Consider the following 27830-nt stretch of genomic DNA (forward strand, 5'->3'; position numbering starts at 1 on the left):
CAATATTATATCATGCAATGGTTCGTAATATTCGATTTCATTTTTTCTCGAACTTCTTTTCTCTTTTCCTTGTTCAACAAATTTTTCTAGAAAAAGAAAAATCTCCAAATATCATTCATTCTCTTTTTATTTTTCATACGCTTCTTACTTTGACATCTTACATCTTACGTCTAATACGTAACATGCTTACATACGTAGTACAAGTACGCATACTTTACGAGAGTACCCTTAAATATCTCAAAAGTGCACTGCATTTTAAATAGCCCGCGAGGGCGACTTGTGGTAAGGCGAGAAAAGAGGCATGAGAGAGAGAGAGAGAGAGAGAGTTAGTGGTGGGGATATACGACCGTAGAGCGTGGAGTGGGGGTACGTAGAGAGCATAGAGAGCGTGGAGTGGGGGAACGTAGAGAGCATAGTGAGCGTGGAGTGGGGAGCGAGTAGGAGTCGAGCGGTGGTTGACGGGTGATTGGGTGGGTAGATGGGGGGGGATAAGAGGTTGGATGATCGCGCGAAGAGACGTGCCTTCTCAGTCCGTCGTCGTCCTTGTCCCTCTCATCATCCACGTCGTTTTAGCGTAGCACGTTTTAACGTTGGCTCGTATCAGCCGAGGATCGCGTCTATCCAAAGAAGATAATATAAAGTCCGACGAGACACAGCTCTTCGTTCTTGCTGGCATCAACATTATCGCTGTCTTGGCACCGCCATTCAACCTTTCCTCGGTTTAAAACCCTTCTCTCTCTTCTTGTTGATTTTATACTTAACTTTTTACTTCCCCTCTCCCTTTCGGAAAGTTCTTTTTAAAACGACAGTTGATTAAAGTTTTGTCTTTCGTTATTTCGTATTCCTTATTTTTTTTTTTCTTTGCTTTTTGTTAATAAAGATTATAATAATAACAATGATATGAATGTATGTGTGTATATATATTTGTTAAGTTAAAAGCAAATTATATTTCCTCTTAATTAAGGTTGATTAATTAAATTGTAAGTGTAACATAGGAAAGACGCTGATTTTTTTTTTTATTAATTTTTTATTACAAGTTCTTTTTTTTATTACAAGACTATTATTAGAAAATTATTTCTCTATACGGATTAGTCAAATAGAAAATAAAAAACGTTTCGAGGTTAAAAACTACGATTAAAAAAAAAAACAAAAAAACGATGTAAAATATAGGTATTTTTCCAAACAAAAACTTGACTCGATGATCCGTCCTATACAATACGCTATACGTTTTCCGAATTTAAAACAAACGTTAACTATAAAATAAATACGATTATAAAAAAAGAAAACGATGATACATCGGGTAGAAGGGCTTGTATAAACTATTTAGATACAACGCTCTAAGAATAAAAGAAAAAAAAGATAATAATAAACAAATCAGAGACGAACCTTTATCGTCTCGTATGACGTAACGAGATTATAACGTAACATACGAATAATATTATATTTACGTATAAACTATTATTTTTATACACGCGTACGATGTAGAATAATAACACGTAATACGTTGACAAAGAAAATGTTAAATAGAAGGAACATTCTCTATAAATTCGCAATCGCGATCGAATTCGCTTATTCACTAGCAAGGTCCTTTTAAAAAGTCGCTGATGTTACTGATTTCAACTTGACACGGAGAGAACAAACGGAGAACAAATGAGCATCCTGAATTATCCACAAACTCTTTTACCCGTTGTGTCATTCCCTCTCTATTTCTCGTGGAAAAGATAAGGAAGAATGAAAGAGTAAGAGAGTAAAGAGTAACGAAGAAAGAAAGAAAGAAAGGAGGGACAATGGTAAGAGCGAAAGAGAATACATCGTTGAGTGAGAAAGAAAGAGGATAAAAGTAAGAGAAAATAGAGAGAGAGAGGGAAAGAGGGAGAATTTGTTGGACAGTGAAAGAGAGAGAGAGAGAGAGAAGAGTAGTAGTAGTAGTAGTAGTGTAGTAAGAGTGAGAGAAAAAGTATATGAGATAAAGAGAAAGAGAATCCATTAACGAGTAAGAGAGAGAGAGAGAGAGAGAGAATGAGAATACATTGGAAAGAGAAAGAGAATACATCGAAGAGTATTTTCAACGAGGAATCCCATCTCACTCGTAGCTTCTCTGGATATTCCCTCTACCTCTTTTACCACCACCCCTACCACTCTTAGTACATCCCATTTCTCCGTTTCTCTCAAACCGTGACAAGATAAAGAGAGCCCGAAGCACAGTAAGGAAGGAAGGAAGGAAGGAAGGAAGAGAGAGAGAGAGAGAGAGAGAGAAAGAGATCACAAGGGAATCCCTTCTACTTTGTGAAGGGATGCACCACGTCTTCGACACTCGTCGCGCGTGTCACTGAATTCCTGGAAATCCTAGCCACGGGCAAAAAGGATCTTCGTCCTGTCGTTCGTTGTTACGTCATCGGACTACTCATCCCTCTCTCTCTCTCTCTCTTTCCCTCTTTGAGTTATACGGATCTATATAATATTGGAACACTACTCTAAAGGAAACGACAGAGAGAGAGAGAGAGAGAGAGAAGGAGAAGAGAGACGGATGATCAAATGCGCTGCCCTTTATTTTTTTTCTTATTCTTTTTCTTTTTTCTCTTCTATTTTTTTCTTTCTCTCTTTCACACACACGCACAGACAGAGACGTATACACAAAGTAGCAATGGCTAGAGTTAGCAGAGAAAATTATCTTTTTTTCTTCTTTTTTTTTTTACATTGGAGATAATCTCTCCGTGACTTCTTTTTTGCAGTTCTCGTAGTATTCTTCTTTTTCTTTTATCTTTTTTATTCTTTCATTACGTTCGTATGGAACAGTTTGAAAATCGACGGACACAGATCTTCGAAATGCGACCGCGGGCGAGGAATGGGAGGGATTGAGATCAGGCTGGAAAGGGCGAAACTGCGAAGGGTGAATTTGGTGGGTAAGTTAAAAGGGGAAGAAGACAGGGGAGGAGAAAAAAGAAATCAATTTGTTCCCAACGTGACATCCTTTGAGATCACTTAGTGGAAATTCCACGCTGCGTCCAAGTACTATGTATCCGCATATCTCTCTCTCTCTCTCTTTCATTTTAATGGTCCGAGAAGAGAAGAGGGTTGCGTTTCGGTTTGCTTTCGGCGTTCACTGAGCGATTGCCATTGCTGGTGCTCTTATGACGTTTGGAAAAGGAGAGAAAGAGAAAGACTACGTGTGTGTGTGTGCGTGAGTGAAAGAGAGAGAGAGAGAGAGAGAGAGAGAGAGAGAGAGAGAGAGAGAGAGTGTGTGTATGTTGAAAGTGGCTAATGTCTTTGTCGTGTCGATTGTCAACGAATTCTCCCTTTTGAAGAGAGAGATGGGGTAGGTAAGAGGGGAAAGAGAGACATATACGGTACTATATTTACGGTTATGGATACTGATAGGTCACGTGGCTTGTTACTCTCGTTATATATCGTACCTATCTCTATCTCTATCTCTATCTCTATCTCTATCTCTATCTCTATCTCTATCTCTATCTCTATCTCTATCTCTATTCCTATTCCTATTCCTATTCCTATTCCTATTTCTCTCTCTTTTTTCTTCTTATTACTTTAGCTTTGAGATTATTTATATTATACGTACGTATGTTTTGTATACGTGGGTATTTACATATGTATGTACGCGTATAAATTCGAAATTTGAATTTTTATCGTGTGAATTAAATCTCGTGAAATTGAAATCTCTCGTGTATGTTTGTACGTTGTACGATACCAATGTGTATATATAAAATACGTATATATGCTATATGTTATTTATATATATATGTGTTTGTGTGCGTGTGTACGCGCGCGCGCGTGCGTTTTAGGCAAATATGAAATATGAGCCTTTAATGAAAAATTTATTCGCGCGTTCGACTTTTTCCCGTTTTTTCTATTTCTTGCCTTTGACAGTTTTTTACTTTTATTTCTTTTTATTTTCTATTTATTTATTTATTTATTTATTTATTTTTTGTATATATTTATTCTCGGTTTCGTCGTAGACAGCTCGAAATATTTTATGTCAGTGGAATCCGATGAAATCAGTATCTCGTGTACTTGTTTGTGTGATTGATCTAGTTACACGTACATAGATATACACATGTACGTGTTAATATGTCTAATGGAGATAAATAAGAGCTTTTTGTGATAAATTTCGTTCGCGTATTTTATCTTTGAAGAACACGCAATTTTTTACGTAATCTAATAGATTAATCTAATTCAATAATACGACAAACAGTACAATTATATATAATACTAACAGTGGTATTAAAATAATATTATATATTAATAAATTATATAGTATACACACACATATATATATCACAGTAATATATAACAACGGATAATTATTATAATAATTATAACATTATATAATACTGAACTTACAAAGAAACTTAACGAACGAGATAATAATTACAAAATAATTATAATTAATGCAATTAAATTTGTGTACAATATTATATTAAATAAAATCATATAATTAATATTTATTATTATATACATTGCAAAATATATACATATATATTCAATGAGAATGAAAACAATTAGAATCATTTGCCATTAGCGTTACGGGTATATCTATGTATTTCAATATCTCCTTGGATATGTCCTCGAAATGTCCTTTGTGGTGTACTCGAGCAAGGTTCCTTGTCCTGTTCTCTAATTGGAAAGGATCTTCTCGATTGACTCTACTTTCGACCGAACGACGTAATCGAAGTGATCACGACAGAGTTCCTTCCCTTTCTCTCTCTCTCTCTCTCTCTCTCTCTCTCTTTCTTTCCACCCTCCTTTCATTTCCTTCTTCTCCTCCTGCTCCTCTTGCTTCTTCCATTGGGAAACGTAAACGACGAGCATGAATTTCTCTCGACGCATTCAATTTTGAATATTTTTATGATGAAAAAGTAGAAAAACGTGAACGAGTTTCTCCGTGTGCGCGCATTCGTTTGTACGACAATAACGTCGATCTCTTAGTTTTCCACGTCGTTTCATTCGTAGTTACATTGTTGGTTTATGCAACGTGGTATGTATATGGATCTATGTATGTAAAATACGTAGGATTGAATTTCAAAGAGACGATTTTTCATTCTCCATTACAAAGAAATTTAATAAGGTTCTTTCGCTCTTTTTTTCCTTTTTTTCTGTTTCCTTTTTGTCCGTTGTTTGTTTGTTTATTTTTTTTTTTAATGGTAATCCAATATATATATATATATTTATAGAGATCAACGCTCTTATCTAGACATAGTACATTCTGTACTTACTTAGATGCGTAACGTTAGAAGGTAAGTCTTGTCGGACAAATCTGATACGTTTAATAACGACGAGAGAGAAGATCTACTGGTTACTGAATCGCCAACACTAATTGCAGACCGTTCGGCATCAATTATGTTATCACGTGGCACGCTCGTAATTAGTGGACCATATCGGGATTTGAGACGTTATCTCGAGACTTGATGTAACGTTGCGCGGATCATTCGATCGACATGAATTATTGTTTCCGTTCAATTAACGTTCTAAACACGAAAATGATATATAATAATATCGATCTTGAAATACGATTACAAGTTCGACATCTACGATCGTTTTCTCGTTCCTTGAGTAAATTCGTTGATTTATACAATTTTTCTTTTTTTTAGGATCAAAATAAATCGATATTTTTATAGACCAAGATTCATTTCTTATCCCGACATAATTTATGATCAATATTCGTTTAATTCCAAGATCGCATACGTTTGTAATTGAAGATTAGAATTAAAAAGAAGAGAAAGAAAAACAAAAGGAAGAAAAAACAAAATATTTTTACTTTTACTAAAAGTTCAACCCCAATTAATTCTATTCGACTCGCAGTCGGAGTCATGTCGGTCAAATTTGATTTTTATTTTTATCGGTAATAAGAATAATAATAGTAATTAAGAAGGAAAGGAGGAAAAAGAAAATCGCTAATCATATAATAAAAAATTTACTCGCTCCTTCGCGCAATCCTGTGTAATTTTCTTAAGAGAAATCGTTAAGAGATCTTAATTCGTAGGTGGAAACGACGATGATCGATAATTACGTGTCGATTTTCGCGTGATCAATGGTAATTAGACTACTAATTTTCGCTTAACGTGGGCGCGCGTGCGAGAGAGATAGATGGATGGATGGATGGATGGATAGATCGAGAGAAAGAGAGAGAGAAAATGATTTAATAGGAACGACTATACGTAGGATTTAATTTCCGGAAGCTAAGTTAACGTTACTAGGACGGGTCACCAGCCTACTTTTTCCTCCTCTCCTCTTTCCCCAACCCCCTTCCACTCCTCTTTACACACCCCTCTCCAGTAGCGACTATTCTTGTCTGACACTGCCCCTTTTTTCTTCCTTATCCCTTCGCCCAACCTTTCGTGCTTACAATTAGCCTTCTTCTCGTAATGATTATACAGATATAAATAGAATACTCGATGATCCATATAAAACGGAGGATTTAATCGATCCTCTAGTAGCTCTTATCCCTTCGACGTTCATTACGTAATATAGCAATAATATTGAAATATGATTTTTATTATTTACATTCATTTCTCGATAGTTCTCTTCGTTCTCTCTCTCTCTTTTCTTTTTTGTTTTTTTTTTTTGTAATCTTCATCGAGTCTCGACGAAGACATTTTTATTTGTACGCGTTTATTTATATTTGGATGCGGGCTGTGACAAAGTTAGATCACTTTTAATTCGACGTATGAATATATACGGGCGTGTGCATGCGCTGGACAAGCGTTTAATGAAGAACGCACGGACATTCTGAATGTTCGTAATAATAACGTGATTTGTAACACATACACTGTTTCTATATATCGAGTGAGTTACTTAAAATTGGTATCGTGCGTTGTTAAAATATATTTTTTAATAAATTCTTTTTACAATATTTTTCTATCCATTTTATATATATGTACACACACACACACACACGTACGTACATACACGTATACACGTATGAGTTCAATGCGCTGATCTGGCTCACCTATTTTAAAACCACTACATCGAACGTAAAAAAACGTAAAAGATTAAAAAAAAAATAGGAAAAAAAAAGAACGATAGATACTAAAAAAAGGAGGAAATGGTAGAAGAGGGAAGGAAAAAAGGAAGAAAGAAAAAAGAAGCAAGATGGCGGATACTCCAGGCATCAATGAGAGCTCCGTCTCTCTCGACAGGTTGTCTGCTAGCTCGAGTTAATTAAACGTAATTACGTTCCATTTTCCGGCAGGCCCGTTCGACGCTAACGAAAATTAGCTTCTTGCGGAGCCAACCTAACGGCTCTTCCGTCTTCGTTACACTCAATATCGTTCAGTTTACTCTCTCTCTCTCTCTCTCTTTCTCTCTCTCTTTTTCCTTCCCTCTTTCTCTCTCTTTCTCTCTTGTAGTTTCTTGCCCAACCCTAAGACACGTCTCGTTATTTTCTTTTCTCTCTCTCTCTCTTTTTTTTCTTTCTTATTTACCTTCTTTTCAACCTAAATTTTATCTACAAAGACAGGCAGCAAGATCTACGATCTATAAATGATTGTGGTTGATCGTTAATTGCGGTGTAATTACTAACTGCCATTCATTCTTTATAGAAATATATATATATATATTTATGTATATTTATATATTCGGAAATTAGAATTTATATGTCTTCATTCCGAATTTATATTAATAAAAATTAGAATTCGAATGAATTTTGCTCATAAATTAGACAATTTAAATTCACATAAATGAGAATTTATATTAATCGATTAAAACTTTAATTTGGAAATTAAAGTTTTTGAATTGCATATTTAATTTACTCCTTAATAAGTATCAAAATAGAAGGATGAGATTAATCCCTTTTTTTTTATCGATTAAATCCGTTAGTTTCTAACGGTACTAATTTCTGACTCGATCTAATAAGATATTCTCAGTGACATACACGTACGCACGCACGAATGTGCGCATATACTTAGTCAATTATATTCTCCACAACCTAGTTTCATTTGTTTCTAATTATTACTCGCCCGACGGTATTAGAAACTAGTAGCAATTCGATAAAGTATCGTTTCGATACTCGATTATCTCTCGCAATTATCTCCAAAGCGAAACTTATAGTTCGAAATTCACGATATCGATTATCCCATAGGGATACTCTACTTTCTGTTCTCTATGTATTAATTCTATCGAAAAATTCTAATCATTCGTGATTTGTTTTTAGATTCCTGGAAAAGATTTATTACGTTCGAGAAAGAAAAATTCTAATTTTTTAAGTTGTTATAAAAATAATGACGATATATTATATACACATATAATAAATAAATAAATAAATAAAATGAATACACACAACAAAAAAAAAAAGAAAAAAGGAGAAGAAACTGCTAACGCATTAAATGTAATTTTTTTCCAAGTACCATGATGTTTAGAAATCTAATCAAGGAGATGTTGCGTGATAGGAATGTCGATATTTGGCGCGATATATTAGAAAAACGGTGAGAATGAACGAAGATCAAGAATGTAAGGCACGTCTTCTCAAGAAGCTATTTTATCTCAGAAAATGACGAGGCAGCTTATTCTCGTTAAACCGAAGGAGGAGCGATCTCTCTCTCTCTCTCTCTCTCTTTCTCTATTTCTATCTCTATCTCTATCTTTATCTCGCTCTCTCTCTCGATCGGATATTTTCTTCGCGCTTCCTTAACCCATACCATAGAAGAGATCTATCGATCGATCCATCGGCACTCTCATTTTCGACACGACGTTATCAACCATCTCGAATATCCTCCCTGTACTACTCTACTTAACTTCCAAGCTTGCTTATTAACTTAGAAATCCTCGCTCCTGTTAAATACCACTTTCTCGAAAAAAAAATTCTACGTATTGGATTACTTGAAAATTCATTTATTCGCGTATTAATTCAAAGTACAATCAATAAATATAATACCTAATTCATTCGTGAATTGGAATTCTAACTTATAAATACGAATTTTTGACTCGCTAATCGATCGTGCATTTATAAGTCAAACCGAATGAATATAATATCAGGAATTGTATCGATTTTGATCATTTATTTGGTTATTTTGATTAAAGTTTCTTTTTCCTTTTTTTCTAAATTAATTTCTATTTCTATTGTATCTCTGTTCGAAACGTTGGAATCGTTTTTTATCGAAGATTTATCTGATTTTATTTCTTTCTTCCGTTTTAATTTTTCTTCAAATTATTTTCTCTCTTTCTCCATTTCTTTTTTATCTTTCTTATCTACCCGATACGTTTTCTTTTTGTTTTTTCTTTGAATAATTTTCCAATATATTTCGTTCCTTTTTATTCGGTGATCTGTCGGAACGTATCAATAACATTTTATCGAGATTTTTCTCGAAAAAATTCTCTTCTCTTTTCAATATTTTTATACAGAATAAAATTTCAAGTTTCCATCTTCACAATGTAATTTTCAAGTTTATTCTATCGTTTGATATCTTAACTTTTTTCGTCGAGAATCTGCATCTCTCTCTCTCCCTCCCCATGTTTCTTAAACGTCTTTATTAATTTTTTTTTTAAATCTTTTTATCGAAGTAAATTTATAGAAAACTTTTATCTTTTCAAAATTATTCTTAAGAAGTTTATCGTATCGTTTCATATCCTTAACTTTTCCTTCGAGAAAATTTGCATCTTTCTTTCTTTATCTTTCTCTCTTTCTCTCTTATTTTCTCTTTGTCTTTCTCTTTCTCTCGATCCTATCAACCGCCTTTTCTATATTTCTTTTATTAACATAAATCTACATGAAGTTTGACGTTTCACTTTCTTCTTCGTAAAATTATTTTCCAGAGTTATTTATCGTTTTGTGTCTTAACTTTTTCCACGAAAATTTACTTGAATCTCTCTCTCTTTCATTCAATCCATCTTTATCTTTTTATTGACGTAAATTTTTATGAAGTTTGACGTACCATTTTTCTTTTCTTTTCTTTGCTTTTTTTCCTTTTCAAACAATTTATTTTATCGTTTTTTATCGTAACATTTTTGTCGAAAATTTATTTTATGAAATAAAAAGGAAAGAAAAATGATGAAACAAAACGAAAGATAAAATAAAGATAACGATGAAAGTTAGATAAAAGATATAAATGAAAACGTTATCCGATCGAACGGATTATTTACGGAGATAATTATTTATCAAAATTACATAGACTGGGCATATATTGTATATTACATCTACGCGTTAGATTAATATAAACAAAATTATAATATATACGATAGATCAATAATTTTTATCATAACCGGGGGCTGTTTACGGTGCAAAGAGAGAAGCATATTAAAATTGAAAATTCAATCTCCGATATTTAATCACGATCGAATGATTAGTGTAAACGTGGTAACGAACGTACAGAGAAGGTATAGTAAACGAATACATATACATGATCGATTATTAAATCATTGATTTTATCTATTCCGACGTATCGTATCTTTTAAATTAAAACTTGGAGATTTCTTTGAAAAAAATACTTCAAAGTAATATATAATAGCTCGATAAAATATATTTTCTAACGTATATATGTATATATTTCTTCTTTAAATTATCTACTATTACTATATATTATCCTACTATATACAGTTACTGTTACCACACTACGAACTGCAGAAAGACGATAACAAAAGGGCGTTCGAAAGCGTTGAATAAAACAATATAAGGATGAAGACACTATCGTAAACGATGATTCGTTGTTGAACACGCTCGACCGAGTGGCGCCAGAAAATCGTCATTCGAAAAGTTTTCTCCGACGACGCGTCGTCGGAGGAAGGGAAAAAAGACCTAGTGAAAGAGGACGAAAAGAGGGGAGGGATCGAGGAACTCTAGTGTTCCCTCCTCTTTCTCTACCCTCTCGGTCGTTCTATACTTTCTCGTATATACATATCTGTATATATATATATCTCCACGTATCACGCACGCACACGCCTTTTTCACCTTCTCTTTCTCTCTCTCTCTCTCTCTCACGTAGCAAAGTATAGCGCGTTCTACTTCTCTTTTTCTCTTTTCGTCTCTCTCTCTTTCTTTCATTTTAATGTATCTTTACATGTCAAAGTATAGTGCGTTTCATTCGTGGTAGGCTTGCGTGATCGTTTGCAAAATGGCGGCTTTTGTTGAACGTTCAAGTGAAAGTTTTCTGCACGTCGTTTGTCGTCGTCGTCGTCGTCGTTGTGTTGCGTCGTCGACATTATCTTCCTCGATAAAAGAGGAGGAAGAAGAAACGGAAGGAGACAGGGGAGTAAGAGGAGAAAGAGAAGGAGGAGTAGGTATACGCGTAGAAGAAGGTGGAGTAGGTGGTACTCGAGGAATGGGAGGGGTAAAGAAGAAGAAGAAGAAGGGAAATAAAGGGCGACGAGTAGTCGCGTTAATTTTTGAACGGGAAAGCTACATGTTCTCTCCACCGTGGTTACACATGCAAAAGCATTATCCTGCTACCTTGCATTCTTTTTTTCTTTTCTTTTTATCTTTTTCCTTTCTTTTCTTTTTCTTTCGTTCTTTCTTTCTATCTTTCTCTGTTCTTACCTATTCTATCTATGTTTTGTTTCTTTCTTTTTTCTGATCTGAATTATGCAACGAGATCGATTTGTACGTTTCGAGGATAGGAAGTTTTGTGTGAGGGATGCAGTAAGAGAATATAGCTCCTAGATCTTTTCTTTCTTTTTTTTATTTTTTTTTTTATTGCCTAAACACTTCGAAAGTGGCTGAAGTTTCTTTTGTGGTTTTCTTTCTTTTTTTGTTTTTTCTATTTAGTTTTTTGTTTTCTTTTCTGCTGTTCGTTTTGTTTTTGGTGGCGTTATGCGTCGTCTTGGTATTTTAATATTATATAACTGCATGTCTGCATGTATTATATTTTTATGCACTTATCCCTCATGCACTTATATTTTTATATATTTATATATATGTGTGTACGTATGTATGTATCTTTTTATGTATAGAAAAGATATAAAAAAGGAAAAAAATATTGCGTACATATTTTTTTCTCTCTGTTTTTTTTTTTTACTATAGAATATGATCGTTGTTATATATATAAAAAAAAAAAAAAATCTTCAACTAAATAAAAAATAATAAATGCCAAAATTCCTTGATATTTCATCCATTGAAATCGGATAACTCTTGTTTAAACAATTTTTTTTTTCTTCATAAAATGCCGTGTTTACGAAGTAAAACATTTGTAACGATTTGTTTTCAGCAATTGGTACATTTTCTTTTTTTCTTTTCGTACATCGACCAAAAAATTTCTCCGTCCTCTCTCCCTCTCTCTCTCTCTCTTTCATTTATCGTTCTAGAAATATTTTCTATAAAGCTTGGGTGTTTGCTTGGGATTTGATGAAAGTTTCGTGGTAGAGTAAAAGGCAGAGGAGAGAAGAGGAGGAAAGTTCAGTCATTAAAATCTGCGTGTTTCATCGAACGAAGAGTTGTTTTTTTTCTCGTTCTTTTTTTTTCGCGCGAATCAGTAGTACCTATTTTCAGATATTTTTTTTCACGATTTTCGTACATACGTGCGTACATACGTATATACGTATGTATATATGTACGTACGTATGTACTGTGATATTTGCAAAACATTTCGAAAAAGTTTTCATTTATTCGTTCTCATACTCAGTTGTATACAGCAGTCGTAGTAGTCGTAACAGTTGTGGCTGTATCGTCGTCGTATCGTTTTGAAAACGATTCGTATGTTTTTCGATAGAGTCGATAGGATATAATTGGACAAGGGATGTAGAGAAAATTGAATGGCATTACTCTATGCATTTACGAATGTACGAAAGATAGATAGTTTAAGTTCTATTAAAGCATTACGGCGACGTTAACAGTTTTACGAACAACGAACGTTCTTTATAAATGGACGAGTAAAAATTTATTGATATTAACGTCTTGTATATACCATCGAAACATCAATCGATTTCTTGTACTTATTATATAATATAATATATCGTAACATTAATATTTTCTTATGCATCAATGTAGAGGAAAAAATAATGTACGTATTAAATCATCGTGTAATAATGTTATTGAAAAACAATACAATATATTTGATATACTATCCAATGTTATAATATGATATCGATATAACATTTATATATATATATATTTTTTTCTTTTTTTTATATTGTTATACATGCTATCGCTCGATCGCATACATATGCATATGCATATACATACATACATACATACATAAACGATCTCACACATCGCATATTAACTTCGAATCCCTCAATGCTTACCGTCAACACATGAATAATCGATATAACCGATCTACGTGAACGACATTATCTCTCGAACGAATATCGATAAGAGTAAATTCCAAATATCGTTGTACAAATGACTTTAGAAGATTCTTATCTTAAGAAAAGTATAGGATCGATAATCGTTCGTAAAGGTTTGAAATAGGACGCTTGTGATTCAATTTGCTATCTCTCTCTCTCTCTCTATATCTATATCTATGTACATATATGTGTACACGTTACAAAGGATCTACAAAGGACATGCACAAACGATCGTTCGATAGGTATTATCTTGTAGATCCCCAATTACCGGTTCTGTCGATCTTCTCGCAAGTACTTAACGTTACTACTACGATCGAGAGTGCGAGAGTAGAGAAACAGAGAGAGATAGTACATATATATGTAGGTTGAATTGGGCAGTGATCTATCCACCTTGTTTATAGATCCGTTTCGATCGAACGACCCAAAGCACTCAGAGTCGTTAGGTTCTATCACTACGAGCTTTATGTATGCTAAACCTACGAGAAACCTCTGAACCTCTTTTTGGGGTCAAAGCTTTAGTTATTACGTTTGAGAGTTAGAGAGAGATAGATAGAGAGATATATAGCCAAGTTTTCATTTATCGACAAACTTTGATATCGAATCTTGAATATTTTTACGAGTTTTCTAAAAGTATTCCTTTTTTTTTTCGTAGATGTTACGAATTATAATGCATATCTTCGTTTAGAAATTTATTTCTTTTGATCATATCGTAAGAGCTTTTTTCTCGATTTAATATTTCGAAGATCGATAATTGTAATATAAATATATTAAGAGTAATATTTTACATACGCACGCATGGACTTGTACGAAAGAAATAAAAAAAGTAATATTATAGGTTTCGATAGGAGATAGTCGCTCGACGATGTGAACTTTCGTTTCTTACGCTCGAGTCCACGAGAATTTGGTTTAACCTCGACGACATAGAGGTCCACCGACGTAGGATATATATCGATTTCTTACTCTATCCTGTATCGTTTCCGTTTGAAATATACGACCTCTCCGTTAGGAACGATTGATCGACACGAACGAGCTAACAAGCCAACTAACTAAATTTAGAACGTAACTATCAATTTTTCTTTTCTTTTCTGTTTCTCTTAAATCAATGAATTAACTTATTTATTTGGTTCCTCTTATTGTTCATTTCATTACTTTTCATTTTTTTATCGTATCTACGTTAATATCGACAAGGCAAATATCCCGGTAGGTCGTTCTTATCGCTTAATAATAAATCCGAATAGATCGAAACGCATTTTATATTAAATCGAGAAATAAAGTTCTCCTTATGTCGTTCCAACGAAATATTTATACTAGTACTATACTGTAGTCGTTAGTTACGTGACGCTTAATACATCATCCAGTAGTACATGGCTTTTGTTTGCTTTTATAAAAGAACCTCCTAAGTAACTGGCGTCCTTTCGAAACGGGAAATCGATAAAACGTACGAAACGAGATTTCTTTCAAATTTTCTTCTTTTTACCTGTGGACGGAATATGATTGATAAAATGACTATTCATTGCATTTACATATAAAGTATGCATGAATGCACGTATGTATGTATGTATGTATGTATGTACGCAAGTGTGCATGCACTTTGCGCAACGTCATCTGTTCATGTATTTATATAGCTTAGATGAAATCGGTAGACGAAGTGGTAACACTTTGCTCGTCGAATTTATTTTTTTTTCACGCTGAAAATGAATGAGTGAGATAGAGAGAGAGAAAATATTTTGCGCATTTGAAGTATTAAATTTACATTACGAGTTTTCCAATACGAAATATTCTTTTCCCATAAAAAGCATCATTGCTTTCATATCTATACGTGCATACGCACGCACAGGTATGCATATATTAAAATAGTTTTGTAAAAAAAAGAAGTACGTATATTATTATTAATTGTCGAAAAAATGAAATGAAACGAGCCTTCTCATTCTCTCGGCTATTATCATTTTGACCGATAAAAAGTATGCGCTTTTTTAAAAACGCGAAAGTTAAACTTTCTCGCCGAAAAGTCTTGATTAATCTTGTTTAACTCAAAAGATATGAGCAAATAGTAATCAGTAAAAATTATCTCGAGTTATCTTCTCTCTCTTTCTCTTTTTCTTTCTTTATATCATTCCTTTTTCAGTCTCGCGACACGGCTTGCTACCCCTAATTAACACGACGCTCTCGTAAAACTCTGACGATTCTCAGAGCGTTCAGTAAAAGTGCAAATATCGTACTGTCGTACTAGCTTAATGCCGATTCCCCGTTGCTAAAGTTTTTAAAGCTTCAAAAAGAGAAAAAGAGAGAGAGAGAGAGAGAAAGAGAAGGGATTTCCGTTGATCAGGTATCACAATTTATCGCTCGTTCCGACAATCTAATTTTCATATTTGTGAAACTCGTTTGATTGCTTATTTTAGGTACTCGGTATTCGGACGAGTTGAGAAAGTTTTTTTCGTGGAAGGGGGTTGAAAAGGAAGGAGAGAGAAATGGATGGGGAGGGGATAGGCGGCGGGGTACTTTGACGTCAGAGTTGGAAGTGTAGTTACGTGAATTCGATAACGATTTTTCCTGTGGAAATGTAAGTGAAGGAGAGAAAAAAATATACATATATATATTTTAACTTCTTCAGTTTGATTTTTATCGAAAAAGCATTATTATTATTGTTATGGTCGTTATTATTTTCTTTTCTTGAATTACGAGATTAAAATATATTTTGCACGAGGAAATAATCTTTGTGAGAAACGTACGTATGTGTGTAGGTCCGTGATAAAAATAGTATCTTTTTTTCCTCTACGACATTTATTCGATTAAAATATATTTTTTCTGGAGATGACGCGGGATCGATTCTTATCTGCGAGGTCGATTTAATATCGATCGGAGGATCGTTTATTCTTGTTTTTAATCTCCTATCCTTTCTAACTCATCTATATTCCTTTTTTTCTTTTCCTTTTGTTTTTCGTTTCCGTGCTCGGCGAACCGTAAATTTTCTCAAAGCGATCGGTCGAGAAAACCGCAAGATTAGCCATGAGACCCGTGCGGTGGGTTTTGCAACTGTACAGTGGGGGGTAGAGAAGTGGGTTATGGGGCTGAGCGAGAAAGGGGAGGTCGTGCTTGTTCGTCGTGAGTACGCGCAGCACGTAATTAACTTTTGCGTAATTACATTCGCCGCGGGCTCGATGGGTCAGTGATTTATCGCATGCGTCGACGATAACCGGTGCTATCGTCTTCCTTTAAACCTCGACAAGTGCTGATGGGATAACCCATCTTTGATAACGATCCTCGTCCGAGTAATCGATTAATTCGATATTCCGAGATTTTTTCTTTTAATCTTTTTCTTTTTTTCTTCATCTTTTCCCCTCTTTTTTTTCTTTTTTAATTGCGAGAACGAAAAAGAAAGAATGGAAGAAAGAAAAAAGTTTGTAAATTCGTAAAGAAGATCAACGAACTCTTGCGTTGTAATACGTTCGAAATTTTTATTAATTTTCTTTTCTCTATCTCTGCCATCTATTCGTTCTCTTTTCTTTTTTTTGTATTTTCTTTATCTATCTTTCTTGTTTTCCCTATCTATTATTTTTGTTATTCTTCCTATGTATTATATATGCGCACACACACACACACACACAAGATATATCCGTCTTTGTCCATTTCTTTTTCTTCTCTTTCTCTTTCCTTCCTTCTCTGTCATTTCTATATCTTTATCCATCTATCTATTTATCTATCTATCTATCTACGTTTATAGCACTTCCTTTACGCGAGAGAATTCGCCCGAGTTTCGTCGAGCACGCATCTAATCGTCACGCTGGGAAATTACAGCGAAATTTCTACCGTTGCACGTAATTTACGCGAGCGTGGTTGTACGCGACATTCCGGCCTCTGGTGGCACGTATCGTCTATTGCGTGTCATACGAGAAGGGTTCGTTGATCCGTATAGACTCTGTCTCTGTGTGTCGGTGTGTAAGTATGCAAGCGTGTGTGTACGAGAGAGAGAGAGAGAGAAAGAGAAGTTTCTCATCGATTACATAGATTCCATAGTAGTTTCTCAGATCTAATAGCTCCATTATGATTCGTGTATAGCGTATAGAAATTATATATCAGGACAATGATTATCCGAAATATTTCGAAGCTATTAATCCTTCCTTTTCTTTTTTATCTATTCCTCTTTTTCGCTTTTCTTTTCATTTCGTTTTTATTACCTCGCCATAAAGATAACACGTAAAGACATAGAATAAACTAATAAACACATTACTTTATTATTATATAGCTCGTTAATGAGCCCTACCGATTGTAGAAATTGTATATTGGGATTATAATTAGTCGAAATGTTTTCAAGAGATATGTACATATATATGAAAGATAATCTTTTTGAGAAGCGATAGTTAATGAAGGATAGCAAAGCAAAGCAAAACGACACAAAAAGAAAAGAAAAGAAAAGAAAAGAAAGATGGAATAAGAAGTGGTAGTAGGACATTTCGATGGGTCCATTCACCTGCGGTAATTAATCTGCCGATTGATCTACCTCTCCCACTCATCCCCTTGAGATTGAACGAGTTAAAAGGAGAGGGGTGCGTTGGGGGAGGAGTGCAGGGTGTCAAGTAGGGGTACACACGGAGAAAGAGAGAGCGTGGAGGGGAGGGAGGTGGAAGTAGAGAGAAGATATAGAGATATATAGATAGCTAGAAGGAGAGAGTCCTCTTTCCGTCGAATGGACGGTGATTAATCGTTCGAGGATCGACGGATTCATCTCCGTCTCCTTCTCCATCGAATACACCATGGCGTCGATAAAAGAAACCGCTCGCGAGGCTATATCGAGCGAACGAAGACGGACGAATAAGGATCGTCCGCTTGAGAGAGCGCGAGAACGAAGAGAGATAAGCTGATGAGAGAGATAGAGAAAGAGATAGGAAGTATCTCGGACGAAGGATAGCTCGGTCGAAACGTCCTTTTGGACGAGACGATTTATTAACGAGACGGTTTACCCGCATTATCGGACCGATTTTCTCACGGATAATCGAGACTTGTCACGACCAAGAATTTTCTTCTACTTCGGCGGATTCTCTATCCTTTTTTTCCGTTCTTTTTTCCCGCCCTTCCCACCCCTTTCTTTTTCGTCGGTTATCATTTTTTCTTCTTCTTCGATTCTCTTCTCCGATTTTTTTTCTTTATTCCTTTTTCCTTTCCGTTCGTTTCTTTCTTTTTATCTTTTCATCTTTTCTTCTTATCCGTTCGTCTTTAATTACTTTATTCTTTCTGTTTACTTTTTTATACGATTGCGTTTCTTTCTTTCTTTCTCTCTTTCTCTCTTTAGTCGCCATTCATACAAGGATAATGAGAGTAGTGTGCACAACTCGCTCTCGACGTTGACGATAATACCGTCGTTCTCGTTTACCTCTACGATCTTCGTCATAATCGTACATATTCTCTCCGTCATATACTCCTCACATACTATTCTCCTACATACTCCTCGTAAAGTCGTTCTGTTCTCGTAAAATTGGCCACGTATTTCCTATTTCCTATTTCCTATATCCTATTTCCCATCTATAATAGTCTTCTCGATCTACGTTAAACTCGAACGAGTAAAAAGAAAGCAGCAAGGAACCCTTGCCTTTATAATCGTCGTGCCTTTGCCATTTCGCATTTACAATCCTCCCACCGCAGTCAGCCCATCCCTTATACTCTATACCTTTGCTCTTTATACCATCCCTTCTACGAACTTTCAATCCTCTACCCTGCTCCCTTATCCCACCCTACCCCTTATCCCACCGTCTACCTCTTCATTCTCTCTTTTCTACGAGTCAGCGCGCGATGACTTTGCGCGAACTTTCTTTTTCCCATTGGCGAGGTGATGAGAGGTGAGAAGAGAGAGAGAGAGAGAAGCTTTAGAAGAAGGAAAGAGTAGGCGTTATCGCTCGTTAAACTCGCTAGTGCTCGCGCCTGCCTACGCAACAAAGAGAACAAGGAACTTGAAATGGTGTCGGGTTGGTTGGTTGGTCGATGGTTACGTGGTTGATGGGAGTAATGGTTCGAGGGTTTGGGAGAGAGCGGGCGATTGTATGTTCGTGCGAAAGGAAAAATCATGACGTATTATTCTAGGATTTTTCGAAGAATCGTCGATGGCGCCGTCGTCGGCACCGACGGCCGGGGTTGTTAATCTTCGGGTTAATTATCAGCTTTCGGAGGAACGTTGTGTTGTGTGTATTGGATCGAGTAAGTGATTGATTGATTGATTGATCGATCGATCGTTCGATCGATCGATCGATCGATACGATTTATTTTGTTTTCCTTTTCTTTTCTTTTTTTATTTACGTATTTATTTATTTGTTTGTTTGTTTTCTCTCGTTTGTCGATCTTAATTGAAATTTTTCTAACGCGAATTATTTTTCATTCTGATTTCAAATTAGCGTAGATTTGTGTATTATGTTAGGAATGATTTTAGAAAATTATGTCTATGTCGTGGCTTTGGAATTAATTAACGCTTTACGTTAAAAATGAACAGAAAGGACGTCTATGTTCAACAACGGAACACCTGCTAAACACCTGCTATTATCTCTCTCTCTCTCTTTCTCTCTGTCTTCCGAGTAATTCTGGGTTGCCTCGTGTTATCAGAGTAAAGGAGCCTCTGCTCGATTATTTTCCTTTACGCTCCTTTTAGCAGATATTTATGCCCGTAAGCAGTCACTGCGGTAGCTGAGCCTTAAAATATAAGATTCTTGTACAAGCCTTGCAAACATTTCAATTAAAAACAATATATATATCTTACTCCCTTCATGTATATATATATATATATATATATATATATATATATATGTACATATATGATATAAAAAAGAAATGAAAAGAAAAACAAATAACTTTTTCAAACATTTTTTGCCTACTTTCAATATATATATATATTGAGCTGGATAAAAAATGTTTGAAACAAAAGTTATTTGTTTTTCTTTTTATAACTTTTTTTGCTCTTTTTTTTATGTGAAATATGTCGCTCTTATAAAAAATATGTAGATTCTCGTTAAAAAAAAAAAAAAAAAAAAAAAAAAAAAAACAGTTGACCTCGAAATCTTGTAATAAATAAAACAAACGGAACGGTAAATGCCATAATATTTTCTCTGTTGAAATCAGATAACTCTTGTTGGAAAAATAACCTTGATTTCCAAAATTTGAAACGCTTTATTTTAAACATATGGTATATATTATATGTATACGTATGTGTACATTATATATATATTCTATATTGGTTGAGATAGAAATTATACGATTCGAATGATACAACATTCGATAAGGGAGAATTCGATTTATCGATTTAACAAAAATGTGAATATTTATGTATCATTTGTTATCTATTATTATATATAATGTCGATAAAATATACTTTCCAAATTGATTTCATCTCCGATCTTCGTTACGTTTCGTTTCGTACAAAAATCGATCGGTTCGATGGGAAGAAAAATAAGTATCCTTTCCAAGGATCAATATTTCAACGAAAAATAATTATACTCGTAGACGATAGCTGCATATATATATATATATATATATATATATATATATATATATATATAAAGAAAAAAATTACCAGGTATACGTAAGCTCCATTGCAAAGACATAAATCGTATATGCGTATCCTCGAATAATAAGTGAACGTTCGCGAGAAGAGGATGCACGCGCGCGCAAATACGTACGAGAACGCATACAAAGGAACGTAAAGCGTGAACATGTACGGGCATATGCATGCGCATACGAATAAATAATCTTTCTCCACCGAATCCACGTAATCGATCGTATAGAAGAGTGGCTACTGCTGCCGTTGCTGCTACTGTTGCTGCTGCAGTTGCTGCTACTGCTACTGTTGCCGTTGCTGTTGCTGCTGGTGGCACAGATGTTATATCTCTCAGCGAAATAGCTGCGGCCGATATATATATACGTAAAGAGAAAATTGATATTCGCTAGATCCGCCTTTGGATGCACTCCAGATGTAGACTACCGATAACAAGCGCAATGCGTTAGTAGTCACTTCGACCATTCACGATTCACCGAAGTTACATCGAAAGAGAACTTTTTATTACCTTTATTTATATTTTATTTCTATTATTATCATCATCGTTGTTATCATTATTTTTTTTTGTTCGATTTTTATTATTACGTTCGACGTTGCACGCTACCGCCGTTGTTGCAGCTGCATCGAAATATTCTTTTTATCGTCCCTTTTTAATTTCTCTTTGTTTCTTTCTTTATTTACTTATGCATCCTGTTATTTGAAATTAATTTCTAAAAGATAATAGAAAGATAACGGAGTATAGTCGGTGAACGATTAAAAAAAAAAATAAAAGAAAGGCTAAAAAATGAATTTACTACGTGTTACTAAAAATACCAAATGTTCTCGCACGCATGCATGCGTACCTATATATACACGCGTACGTATTTATATGTATTGTGCACGCACATACAAATTGGACTGAGCTATTCCTCTTCCTTCTCCTTCGTCTCCACCTCCATCTCTACTTCCTCCTCCTCCTCCTCCTCCTTCTCTCTATGCCCTTCCTTATTAATGGATTCCAGAGAGCGTACGAATGTTTGCGTATCTCGCATAATTGCCTGGCCAGACTTGCGAGATATTTCGATCGGCCCTCGTTACTCACATGGGATTTTTCATCTATTTATCTCTTCGCCTTTTACTCTTTTTCTCTCCTTCTCTCTCTTGCTCTTTCTCTCCATACATCCCTTTATCTACGTCTGTCTCTATCTATCTTTCCTTAACTTTCTTTTTTCTCGTCTCTCCCTTTCTCTCTCTTTCTCTCTTCCTGCATCCTTCTGTCTACCTTTATCTCTATCTATCTTTCGTAAACTCTCTTCTCTTTCATCCCTTTATCCCTCTCTTTGCGTCTATCTCTATCTATCTTTTGTTAACTCCCCTTTCTTTTATCTCTTTCTCTCTCCTTCTCTTTACGTCTATCTTTACTTATCTTTCGTTAACTCTCTTTTCTTTCCCCCCTCTCTCTCTCTCTCTTTCCTTCCACATCCTTCCGTCTATGTTTATCCCTATCTCTCTTTCGCCAAGTCTTCACCTTTTTTTTCATCTCTCTCTCTCTCTCTTTCTCTTCCTATATTCTTTCTATGTCTAGCTCTATCTCTTTATCTATCTTTCGCTAACTTCTTACTTTTTCTTCGTTTCCGTCTCTCTCTCTCTATCTCTCTATTCATCTATCTATCTCTCTATCTCGCTTTCGCCAACTCGGTTTTTTTCTTTTTCTCTTTTTTTTTATTCGTTTTCTTTCTTTTTCTTCTCTTCCTTTTTTCTCTCTCTTTTTTTTTCGTGTTCTCTTCCCCCCTCCTTTTCTTTTTCTTTCATTTTCTATCCGTTCTATCCACATCGTGGAATAATTCTCGTGGATTGGCGAGTAAGAAAGAGATTTGAGATAAGCGTGGAACGCAAGCTCGTCGTTCGTTCCTTTAAAGAGAGAGAGAGAGAGAGAAGGAGAAAAAAAGAGAGTAGTCAAGAAGGCGTCGTTCCGTCGGTTTTATACTTCGCACGTGTTACGAAGATCTACCAGAGTTTATGATGGAGGTATGCACTACCCTCGGAGTTTTGCGATAACACCCAAAGAGTAAGATAAAGAGAGAGAGGGGGAGACTTTTACGTTTTCAAAGAGATTCCACGTTGCTTTAACACGTTGTTTCTTTTCTCGTTCTTGTTTCCCTTTTTATTTCTTTTTTATTACATTGATAACGATTATAACGATCACGGGTAGTATGTTAAGATTGATAAATGGAACGACCAAGATTGAATGTTTTAGGCGATAGTATTATCGATCGTTTGCAAATCAAATTCAGTATCAAAAATCTAAATCGATCTACTTTTACGAAAAATTTTATATCGTTTGCGAGTAGAGATCGTTCACGTTTGTATTCGAACGTATATATTTGTACGATAGAATTCGTAAGGTCGAAAAGAAAGGCTTAGAAGTTAGGAGTTGGCTCTAAACGTTCTTCTCTTTCCAAGATATTTCGAGTTGGAAGAGTGAGAACAATTGGAACTCTTGGATTTCTCTCTCTCTCTCTCTCTCTCTCGTACTCTCTTTTACTCTTTTTTTCGCACTATCTTTTGTAGAATAGGTTTAATGGCTTATCGAGAACAACTGAGCTTTCTCTTCTTCCACGTTCCGGTTTACCAAATCGATTTTATTGTTCGACGAATAGGAGACTCCGTCGAGTTTCGATTCTCTCGAGTTTTATAAGCGTTTAAGAACTTTTTTCTTTTCTCTTCTTTTCTCTTCTTTCCCTCCCTTATTTTTACGTTTTCGATCATCGTTTTATCGAAAAAATTTCGATCAGTAGCGAATTCGAATGATTATCGAGTCTTTTTTTTTCTCTAGTAAGCGATTAGATAAATTACAAAATTTTTTCTTCATTATTCTCATCGTCGTAATCGTTATTAAATTTTCTTTTATTAGAGTATCGACCAAAAATCTCTCTCTCTCTCTCTCTCTCTCTCTCTTTCTCTCTCGCCCCCACTTTTTGTTCCAATACGTTATAAAAATAAATTCGTGCACCTAATCGTATTAGCGTCTTCGGTCATAATATATTATCGATTAGTAAATAAACAAACCGTATGTGAAATAACTAACGAGAATGGACTATCGATAGTCCTGCTCATTAATTCGATATATCGATTATTACTTATACGTATATATAATATCGGACGATCGGTAGTACAATACCGGACGCAAGTCGTTATTATTTAAGGATAATTTATCACTTTGGAAAATATTAATGTTCGCCGATAAATTTATCGTTATGTCTACGTAAACTGAATAACCGAATGATTAATATAACAATAATAATAAAACGAATAATATTAATCTTAATGAAGCTTCTCTTCGATAGAAGAGAAGTGTCAAGCAGTGCGATATTATTCATTGCCAGATTTAATTCGATAAAACGATTTTCGTGTTAATCGTTTGGATGACATCGTCGTCGTCATCGTTATCGTTATCGTTGTCACCTCCATTACTATTATCATTACAATTATTATTATTATTATTATTATTATTATTATTATTATTATTATTATTATTATTATTATTATTATTATTGCACGTATATATTTTTTTTAAATTTATAATGGTTTCGAAGTTAAACGTAAGGCATTCGTTTTTTATCTACTTCCGAAGGACGCCATCCATCTTCGAGTGATTACAGTTTCGACAATTTTATTAACGAGAATAAATCAATAAAAAAAAAGAAAGAAGAAAAAGGAAAAAAAAAGAAACAGTGATCGATGAATTCATTGCTACTCGGACGGTACGCAGAAAAAAAAATTGATACGCGTTATTGCGCTCTTACGCACAGTTTGTCAAACTTCGTTCAAGTCTCGTCGTATAACTCGATTCGAAAATATCGATCAAAAAGATAGAGTGACGTCGAGATGCTCGTACGATTACTCCGTACTCGACGTTTTCTGCGAGATTTTGTTAATAAATAAAAAATATTGATTTTCATAGAAAAAGAAAAAAATGGACAAGTAGATTCTTACGACTTTGTTGTATTTTAATAATGGCAGCGTTCTCTATGAAATCGAAGCAATAATTATTAATGTTTCGTTTTATTTCTTATTTCTTATGTTTTTAGTCTTTCTTTATTTTATTTTATTTTATTTTATTTTATTTCTTTTCTTTTCTTTTTTTAATTCAATAAAAACGGGATACTCGATCGTATCGTATGAAATTTGACGCTGTATATCTAAAGGGGGTTAAAAGGAGGTTTGGTCAGGGGGTATATTTATAGTACGATTAGTACTCCCTTGTACGTGACACGTGCACACATCTATTATGTAAATCATTTCCAACGAGAAAGTTTTCTTTATGCGTTGCTTTGATCGACGAGCGAAGGTGGGAGGGAAAGTGGCGGGTTAATGCGCTCTATCAAAGGGGTATACGTTTTATTTCTTTTTTTTCTGCGATATAATATTTAGGTATATTTTAGAAACTCTATAATAATGAATATAATAATGGGATGTATGTTGTATGACTGCATATTATTTATATAATAATTCGTGCAGGTATTTGATATTTAATATAAATATGAATCAACTTTCAAGCAACTTCAATAGCAAATAAAATGATATATATGTATATTGTGTTTGTGCATGCGCGTGAGATGATAATAATAATAATACAATATACATTTATTTTCAAATATGATATTTTTTTAAAATTACTCAAAAGAATAAAAAGGGAAAAACGTGCCTTCCTTTTTCGATTGCATCAGAATGTATTATATCGCATGCACTGTTTTACAATATATATCTTCTTTTATTCAAGAATATTTTTTATCCATATAATAATAATTTTCTTTTTTTTATATATAAGAGGAAATGCATTGCGCATCCTCATAGCGCATACATGACGACAACGACAACGACAACAACAAAAATAATAATACAAATAATAATAATAATAATAATAATAATAATAATAATAATAATAATAATAATAATCGCGCTATCGTCCAATTTATTAACGATATAATAATTAGTTGATACGAACCCAGGTGGTCGTTTATATCCATTATAATATGGCCACAGAAAAAAAGACACTTTTTCATCAGCGTCATCCCCTACGTATTATTTGACCTTTACGAGGCACTAATTCGAATTCTAACGGGGCAACTAATTTACGCTCGTGAAAGTGCAACACAAGGGTGTGTCTACGATATAATAACACGGCTAGTCGAGCGACGAAACAGGTGGGTGGAGTCGTTGTTGCTCTATTCAAAAGCACCACTTTCGTCGTCGTCCTTGACTCTCTACTCTACCACTATTTCCTCTCTACCGCTCGCACCGTCACCCTTGCCCTCACCCTTCGTCCTACCGCTCGTGCTCTATCATCCCCTCTCGCACGCTCTGTCTCTTTCCGTCCTACATGTGTTCATAAAATGTGCGAGACACGAGACGAGGCATTCGCAATTCGTCTCTACAAATTTATTTTTTCTTTTTTTTATTGTTTTTTCTTTTTTTGTTATTTTTCCTTTTTCTAACTCGAACAGGTGTCAATGAATTGAACGAGTGGATGGATAGATGGATGGACGCTGAGGTGGATGATCTATCGATCCGATTTATTTGAAAAAGATATTACGTTTTTTTCATTCGTCTCTCTTTCTCTTTATTTCTCTGTGTGCGTGTGTATAGATTTTTTTTACTTTTTGTTTCTCCCTGACAATGTTATTTAAGCGATATGGGATATATCACGGGATTTCAATCAACAATTTTTCATTTCAGATTATTTTATTGTATATAATCTTAATGAATCATTATCGAGGATTTTAATAGTTCGATATAATTGAGTGTCTCTAATGGAGTACTCTGATCTACTCCTTCGAGGAAAGATAAAAAGAAACAAAAAAAGAACGAATAAGTAAATATAAAAAAAAAAAAAAAAATAGAAACTGGTCTTGCAAGGATTTACGTAAAATCGCCATTTTGTTCTGTGCCCTTAAAACACGTTACGTTTTCCCTCTTCTAACGTCAGACCGAGTGAACTTTTGCTACCACTGAAAAGGGGTTGGACGAGCCCCTAAGCTTTCGTTTTTGGTGGGAAAAAGTATACGGTACCGAGCGATCGTTGATTCGCCATCTTTCCTTTGATAGAGGGAGGTTAAAACGAAAATCTCACCCTGTAGTCCTCCCACCCCTGTTTCCACCCCCACACAGTCGTTTCTTCTTCATCATCCGTTTGGTTCGCTCACCACCCTTCGTTTCTCCGTTCATTTTAAGGGGGAGAGAAAAAGGGACTCTGCCAGGGGTGGCATTTTGCCGGTAGCAGAGGGCTAAACAGCGACCCAACAGGTTTCACGCTCCGATTGGCGTAACGAAGTTTTGTCACCCCACTTATGTACCACTCCTCCTATCCTCATCCCTTGCTTGGTCTATATTCACAGCCCCCACTATCTCTACTAACTATACTACCACCATCATCGTCATTGCCACTAACCCCTACCAATATTTTGCCTCGTCTTCGCATCTATCCATCCATCTATCTATCTATCTATCTATCTATCTATCTATCTATTTATTTATATATATACATATACATATGTACATATGTATGTATGTATGTATGTATGTATGTATATATATATATATATATGTCGTTACACCCCCATCGGCTTAATTGTATAAATATTAGGTTATCCCGTCAGCATGCGACCGAGCAGAGCTGCTCTCTCGCGTCACGTGCTTAATTTGTAAATCGGCTCTTAAACCACCCCATCTCTGTTCCCCATACTCCCTCCGAGCTACCGTTAGCCAATAAACGACCATCTTCCCTTGTACGTTTCCTTTTTTTTTCTTCTTTCTTCTTTCTTCAAAGCTTATTTACTTTTTAATATTTTTTTCTTCTTTTTCTTTTCTTTTTCACTCTCATTTTCTTTGCTCTTCTTTTTCTACTACTACTACTACTACTACTACTACTACTACTACTACTACTACTACCCTTCTTCGTTGATTCGCCAGTGGCCATCTTTATTCCTTCGGAGATTGGTTGGTTTCTGATTGGTGAGTTTGAAATTGTAAAGGAGATTGATTTTATTTTTTTCTTAAATTATACGAACAACGCAAAAATATATTTTCGATG

General features: G+C 34.8%; 1 protein-coding gene across 3 annotated transcripts in view; it reads left to right on the plus strand.

Moving 5' to 3' along the window:
- The window catches only part of LOC127069959 (connectin-like), a 224806-nt gene that overhangs the window by 46621 nt on the left and 150355 nt on the right, over positions 1 to 27830 (plus strand). Inside the window, exon 1 of one of the 3 annotated variants that reach the window (XM_051007708.1) lies at positions 27732 to 27751. The exons of the other annotated variants lie outside the window; for them this stretch is intronic. The gene's annotated coding sequence lies outside the window, so the exon portion shown is untranslated. Of the gene's footprint in view, positions 1 to 27731; positions 27752 to 27830 lie in introns of those variants that run through there. 3 annotated transcript variants of the gene reach the window in all.

The sequence above is a fragment of the Vespula vulgaris genome, chromosome 17, assembly GCF_905475345.1.
Source record: "Vespula vulgaris chromosome 17, iyVesVulg1.1, whole genome shotgun sequence".
In the NCBI taxonomy this organism is placed as follows: Eukaryota; Metazoa; Arthropoda; class Insecta; order Hymenoptera; family Vespidae; genus Vespula; species Vespula vulgaris.